This window comes from Helianthus annuus, chromosome 14 (assembly GCF_002127325.2).
Source record: "Helianthus annuus cultivar XRQ/B chromosome 14, HanXRQr2.0-SUNRISE, whole genome shotgun sequence".
Classification (NCBI taxonomy): domain Eukaryota; kingdom Viridiplantae; phylum Streptophyta; class Magnoliopsida; order Asterales; family Asteraceae; genus Helianthus; species Helianthus annuus.
This window is the reverse complement of record NC_035446.2, coordinates 58,457,341-58,465,679: the sequence shown is the minus strand read 5'-3', so window position 1 is coordinate 58,465,679 and position 8,339 is coordinate 58,457,341.

Genomic DNA, 8,339 nt, shown 5'->3' with positions numbered 1-8,339 from the left:
ATATAAGTGTAACAAAGTTGTGTAAGTGCAAATGGAAACATAAAGCGTATGAATATGAATATGAATACGAATGTAGTATAAACATGAATGTAAGGACAACGTAAGTGTATAATTGTGAGTGTATTTATTAACGTAAAACGTATGAATTTTGAATCGTGAGTATAACATAAATGTGTAAGTGTGAACATAAGTGAAGGGGTAAAATGTATAAGCATGGATGTAGAAAATAATGATTTTGTTTATAGTATAAATCGAAATACACGAGTTTATGTGCGTAAAAGATCAAAAGTTTTGAGTATGAAAGAAAAAGTGAACGAGTGACACGCGTGAGATTGTTGTGAGATATTGACTAAAACGTGTAAAATGGTATGCATATGTAGTTGTTTGCGTAAAATGTGAAGTTAAATAGATTGAGTTGTCATGAAATGCAGAATCTAGTTTGTGAATGTAAGGGAATATAAAACAGTTATTGGTTACGTGAAACGTGCTTTGTGAAAAGAATGGAAATGCTACTACGGTTTTAAAAGAGATTACATAACTTGAAAATTTGTCGGTCCTTATGAAGTTTCCTTGCCCACGTGTTTTGAAGTTAATTAACGTATCGAGTGAGGTTTTGAAAAGTTCTAGAGATTAATAAGTTTGCGCCGTTTTAAGTAACTTTGTATTAGAAAGTTTCGAAGTTTACGGATTTTCGTGACAAGTTGATCCTTTAGAAAAAGGAATTTGGTATATGGACCTAGTGTTTGCTGAAAAAGCGTCTTTTAATAAAATGTTTTATTGCTTTTGAAGGAAGTTTTAGTAAATGTTGAATAATATTTGTAATATTTTATACGTGTTTCAATAGTTATGTTGAATACAAAATTTTGTGAGCAATGGTTTTGTTGGACCGATTAAGTTGATGAGTAGCATTTCGTGAAATTTTGAATGTCGGGCAATAAAACGTTTTAAGACATGATTATGAATCTCGCGTATATGAGTTGAGTGAAAATAGATCGTAGAATAAGAAGTACGTTTGATAAAACAATGTATTTTGAAATCGGTATGAGTGGGTATTTTGAATAATGATAAACAATTTGGGTATAAAATATGATCGAGTTTGCATAATAAGATATTTTGAAGAGACGTTTTGGTAACGATCACCTAGGTAAGGGAATCACCCCTAACTCGTTGGTGAGGTCGTTTTTAAGAAAAGGGGAGTGGAGTTAATCGTCAAGGTAAGGAAATCACTCCAATCTCGATGATACCCCTCCACTAGTTGTTACAAGGAATATGAATTTAAATTATATGAAAATCATGCATATATAAATGTATCGAAAAGGTTCGATATGTTGTGCGTGTGAAAAGAGAAATCAAAGGTAAACTCGAGGTTGAAAGATTGCATCGTATAAAATGAACAATAGAAACACATGTTTGACCAAAGTTTGGAGTGTTCCAAAACGGAACTTTGACTAACCAAAGTGGTCGAAAAGTCTTTTGAATTTGAGGAGCATGCTTTGGCCTAATAGGTAAAATACTCTCGCCGACAAGTCGGTTAACGATATTTACCCTTCCGGTTACTACATGTCCCAAATCAATCGAAATTTCGAGACTTGGCGGGATTTATGAAAAAAAAATGCCAAAGAGTGGAACTAGTCGACAAGGTGCGGGTTTCATCCCTAACTTGACGATTCCGTATCCTAAGTGTGGTTGGTACTCGTCGGGTCAAAATTTAATTTCGACGTGTTGACGAGGGTCCACTAGAATTTGAAATTTGAGATTTACCATTAAGATGTGGATTTCACTCCTAGCTTAATGGCGATATCTCGTGTAAAAAAAAAGAATAGGTAGATTAAGAGTCGTTCACCAAATTGTGGGTTTCACGCCTATTTTGGTGAATTCGTCTCATTTGTACAATATGAGTGTTGTCGGATTTAGAATAATCGAGTAAAATGCATGAGGGAAGTGTATGTCGAAGGAGATACACAAGCAAGTGTAAACACATAAGAAAGCATATCAAGAATGGTACTTAAATAATGAAATGATAAAACAAGTATTAACACATAGAGAAATATGTCAAGAATAACACATAAAGAATCGAACAACGAAACAAGTGTTAACACATAATAAAACAAGCATTAATGCGTAAGAATAACATGTCAAATATTACACATGAGTAACATACATGTTTAAAAGAGGATAAATAAGTAACAAATAAAGTATCATGTAGTAGCCCAAGCAAAGCATACGAATAAGGCTCTAAAACTATAGACTAGGTGAAAGCATTCCTACTTTTCCTAATTCCCTATAGTTATGGCTCTGATACCAATCTGTCACACCCCAACCAATGGCGGAAACATCGGGATGAGACGAAGTGTGAAGATTGCTAGAGACATCATAACGCTATTTGTGACAATATTTAGAAAATCCCAATTTCATTTCATAACTTCAAATAGTCAACAATACAAGAAATTCAAATACAACAAGTTTAACAAAAATAACATGATAACATAACAAAATTGATACAACATATTAAACCCTAACGTCTATATGTGTATCTAGGCATCAACGCTACTTCTTTTCTTAGCATCTTCCTCATCAACCTGTAACATGTTTAAAATAATTCAATGCAAATGCAAAGGCGAGTATACAAGTTTGATACGTACATAGCAAAAGATAAGTCTTGAACAATTCCTCATAGCAAGCATGTGATTCAAGATGAACATTTAAATATGGTATGTGTCTAACATATCAAACCAAGGAAACGCAATATGCTCATGACATAACCGAAGATAAAGAGGCGGGTCGTTAATCCTATAGCGCTACATATGTCACGGTTTGGCTCGTACGAAGTTAATGATAAATTCAACACATAAGATTAATCCAAGTTTAAAGCATCAAGCCATCACGTATACAAGCATGTTATAGGAATGTTCATGTGTTTAAGCAAAATGTTCATGTGTAAGTTTGTTGATAGATAAACATGTTACACCCCAAAAGTGGTAAAAGTAAAAGGGGGAATACGAGTATACTCACATTTGTTGCGTTTGCGATTTCTTGTAAGTAGCGTATGAATAAGATGGAGCAAATCCAAGAGAACGAACGCAAGAGTTATCCTAGATATTAAAATGTCACGTATCGATCTAGTTAATATATATAAATCAATAAGGTCCTAATATTTGTTAATTTGAACTTTCATTAATAATATCATCTATTATTTGAAATATTTCGTTATATGAATAAATTATTAATTTTATTTGTGTGTTTACATATAACCCTTAATCTTATAATTATAAAAGAATAATAAAAAGTATATATTTATATTATATGAAAACAGTGAAGATAGGGTCGGCCGTACGTTATCTTCTTCCTTTTAAACGAACCGGAAAATGACGTGAACCCAAAAAGACTAGACCCCAAACCAGTCCTCAACCATTGACAACTAAATTGAGAGTTGTTGATTTCTAATTCACTAAAACATGTTTTGAACAGAATCAACTTCTTTATTATAAAGAAAAATAATAATCACTTAAACTGTGCTTTTTGTTTTAGCTTGGTTCTTTTCAATCAAGAAAGTATGAACCCAACAGAAAGTGTAATAATTCTAAAACTCATTCCTTGCTTTGGTAACTCATATTTCGGCTTCATTTAGTAAATAACATAAGTTGAATCGAAAGAGAGAAAAAAAGAATATACCGAGCAGAAAGGAAACCTGTCGGTTCCGGCCGCTTCGGGTTCCTCCGGCGGACTGGAAGGTTCTTCTCCGGCGGCTTCCAGTTAACGAGAGAGTGTGGGGATAGCAAAAAGAGCGAAACAAAACAAGTTCCGACGTGATACCGTCGTGAACTTCGGGCGGCTCCAGTGACGTTTCTGATGAACTCCAACCTCTGGCAACCGTAAATCAATGAGAGGGAGAGTTCTAAATCGTTCTGGGATTGAGTCGAGTGTATAAGAGCATGTATCCATCGTTCATGTTGTAACATCCCTTCGGTTCATGTTTTGGTAAGCTTCGTAATTTCCGAATTTGACACGACCAATGTATTCGGTTTAAAAGGGAGACCAAGTTCTTGATTTAAATGAAAACGGAAACGCGGAATCATGATATCAATCCCGAATAATCAACGGCGTTTTGAAGGAAACGAGGGTTGTTTATGGGTTGGCTTTTGGCGGCAAGTTTGAGTTTAAAAAGAGAATCCATGTTTAAGCGTGTATAGTGTATACGACTTTTATAGTTCCAAAGTCTGCACCAAACGATGGCCTACGTTTTTATTTTGGTTTCCTTTTTAAGTTTCAAGTTTTTGCAACCTAACCCCTTAACTAAATATGACTTGGCAACTTGGTTAAACAATACTAACTTGCTTACCTAACCTTATTAATCCAACAAAACTAACTTGGTTAAACTATGAAATTAATAGTTTAAATTATTAACCAATTTAATTTATTAACAAATAAAATAACAAAGAACTAAATTGATATTAGAATAAATCCTTCATCGGTTATTTATTTCATGAAAGTTTTTCGGAGTTTCAAGAGTTAGGATTCGTATTTCAAAACGGGTCGGATATTGAGAACCATTTTGACGAATGTTACACTTATACCCATGCAATTGGGTAGTTTTGATGTCATAATCGGCATGGATTGGTTGCGTAAGAATCATGCCGAGATTGCTTGTCACGAGAAGTATGTTCGTTTACCTTTTCCATCCGGTGATACTTTGCACGTTTATGGAGACCAACCTTCTAGAGGACTGAAGTTGATGTCATGCACTCAAGCGAACAGATGCTTACATAAACAGAACTTTGCCTTCTTGGCCCAAGTGGTGGAACGAAAGGGCAACGGAAAGAACATAAGCGATAAGTGTGTGATTTCCCTTACGTCTTTCCTGAAGATCTTCCTGGTCTTCCTCCTCCTCGACCTGTTGATTTTCGTATTGATCTCATACCTGGTTCGACTCCTGTCCCCAAGGCTCCTTACCGGCTTGCACCCTCCGAGATGCAAGAACTATCCAGTCAACTTCAGGAACTGCTCGACAAAGGATTCATCCGTCCAAGTACCTCTCCTTGGGGTGCTCCTGTGCTATTCGTCAAGAAGAAAGATGGTTCGTTTCTTATGTGTATCGACTATCGCGAGCTTAATAAACTCACCATTAAGAATCGTTATCCTCTCCCTTGCATTGATGATCTATTTGACCAACTACAAGGCGCGTCCTGTTTCTTGAAATCGACCTTCGATTTGCTTACTGATTATTGAAAAGATTTATTGAAATCGTACTATTACACCATAGCAATTTACATCCACAAACTGTATTGTTATTACATCCGAGACGATTCAAATGAGTCCTATGGAGTCACAGATTCCACAAAAGGACCTACGTAAATGGCGGTTTCTAGAAAAAATCGCAGAATCAGACGAAGGTTACAAACACCCAGAAAATCACCAAAATGTGCGTTGATTGGATTGTAGATATTCTAGAGAAAGCAAACCGGGTATACAAATCAAAAATAGTTATGGTGATCCGAAACTTGTATGGAATTCAATGCGAGTTGTTTGTTTTCTTTGAGTGTTTTTCCTTCAATTTCTTGAACAGCCACCAGCAATACCAGTTTGTTACCAGTGCGGTTGCCATGAGTCTGAGGAACTTTTAATAAGCTGTCACAGTTGTCAAATTCGTTGCGTGCATTCATATTGTTGAGATAACAACAGACAATGAACGAATTGTTGGACTTCTTGTTCCAAATGCAGTTGATGAAATCGGAGCTGTTATCTCGATTGTTCAGTACTTTCGTGATAAATACAATGTTCATCTTCGTTATCCTTCCCTTCCTGCAATTCATGCAGGCATGGATGCTAAACGTACTGTTATTACATCCGAGACGATTCAAGTGAGTCCTATGAAGCAAGTGTCTGTCTATTCTGTGACAACCCGAATATTCAGGTTAGTATTATGTAAATCTCACAACTCTTCAGCGCATGTCTACAAGGTTGACTCCTTAAATGTTCTCGTGCATTTAATCACTCGCGAAACCGGTTATGCCGTTTATGCATTTCATGGCCGTTTGGGCCTCTCCTTCCCTTGGCCCACATAGTATATCAGACCCATTCGAATTAATATTGGATTCCTTGTGGCCCAACTCCCCCATTGTATTGTCTAGTTAATAAGGTAACCGACCCAACCTTTTTATTGTTTAGTTAACCGGCCCAACATCCTGTTTTGTGTAGAAACCGGCCCATAATCTGTTTTGTTGAAGCATACGAATTATACTCTAAGTCAAATCCTGTTTAGTTTAAAAACATAACAAACTCTACCCTATATCTCTCAAACTTACATACGGCAGCAGGAGAAAACCCCCCTTCTCGTAACCTTCTGCTCTACTTGTAATTCTTCGTAGGTATGTCCTTTCCATCGTGATTGATATTGTAAGTGTTGCGTGTTTAGATTATCACACATGATCATAGGGAGGGTTGTAAACTGTATTGAATCTTGTTCGTCTAATCTTGTTTATATGTGTACTGATTGACGTGAGGTTATGAACGTGTAATCAATGAATTGGCATTAGTTGTGTAATAGGGTGTTACGATCTCAAGTTACCATTGTGATTGAAAAATCTGAATTAAATGAGGGTCTGAATCAAATCGGAATCATGCATAACTGATGTTAATGGGTGAATTGTAAACGAGATGTTATTGGGCCGCATTGCTCCACATAATCTGTGATAGGGCCGCATGTTCTGCCACTAATTCCTTGTGCATGGGTTTGTGAGTTTGCATGATAATGAATTGTATTGATGACTCTTAATGAGGGTCGAATTTTTAAATGCAATGTAGAATATTAGAAACATATACACATGCATTTGTCTGACAATTTCACAACTATCTTAATCACTATTGGACCTCTTAGCATGGATGTTTGTCAAACACTTATGAATTGTGAGTTATGGTGTCGAAATACATCATGTAATTATCAATGTGCATTAATTGTCTCAGATTGCAATTGTTGATGTTTGAGCCGAATAGAAATCACATGGTTTACTACTCAATTGTTCTTGTATTGTATATGTGATAAACTGTAAATAATATGGCACAAGTATATGTGATAAACTGTAAATAATATGGCACAAGTTTATGTGATAAACTGTAAATACATGATCTTGAACCGATTTGGGTTATTATTTGTTTGGGCCTCACATGTAAATGTTTAAGGCTGGGCCGCGAAGTGGGATAAATTGCACAGCCCAAACGGGCCATTCAGGTTGGGCTGCACACATCATAACCCGTGCGGAGTCGCGCAACTTGGTACAGCACCGGTTGGGCTTCGGATCAGTGGGCCGCACACTTGAATTAACTCACACATTAGAGCCCAATTGTACATTGTCCGTGGGCCGTAGCTGATTATAGTTGCACACTTCATAACTGGACGGTTGATGTAATATGGATTATTTAGTTCACTGATCTTATGTTGAATAATTATTGTTCTTGCTTGAATTGTTGCTTAACTGTTATATATGCCATACGTGACAACCACTGATGTGGTCTATGTGTAAACAAACTGTAAAACTGATCATTACCAAACACTCTTCGTAGGTTGTGAGTATTGAACTTATTTAACGAGTAACTTGTCTAACCGAGCAAACCTCAGGTGAGTTCATTGCATTTTCTCAAGCATGCGTCCCGGTGGTTTGGGACAACTGGAAAACATTTGGAAGGGAAACATTGGGTAAATAACTTAATCGGTTTTGGTTATTGCCTGGTGGGCAATGGGGGTGATTAGTTGATAGCGCTATTAGGTGGGAAACCTCACACCGGGCCGTAAGGATGGGCGTGAACTAATTATCTGGGTATAGCTATGGTTGTTAGAGGCACACTCCTCGGATACATATGGGCACTCTCCCTAGGGTATCTAACGAAGGCAACATAGCAATCGGTCGTTAAGGGGTACCCACTCCCCGGATACACACGGGCACACTCCCTAGGGTATCTAACATGAGCAACATTGTAACGCAACATTGAATCGCATTAACATACATCTGGTAACTCAACCCGTTAACAAAACCTTGAACTCACCAGCGTAGTCTGACACACTTGATTACATGCTTGTAGGTAATTATTGAAGGAACTTGGGGAGCTTGCTGTCTGATGCTGCTGGAGTGGTTGTGGTCATAATAAACAGTTATCTTGATTTGCTTTTGATGCATTTACACACTTATACATTTATGCTTCCGCTCAGTACTTTGGTTTTGGTTTAACTTTCAAATGATACATTTCTTTCAATTGGGTATTTTATTACATTATGACTTGTGTTTGTTATGATTGGTGGCTCTTGGTTGAATCGTTACACCTCCATTAGGGACACGCCCTAGGTGGTA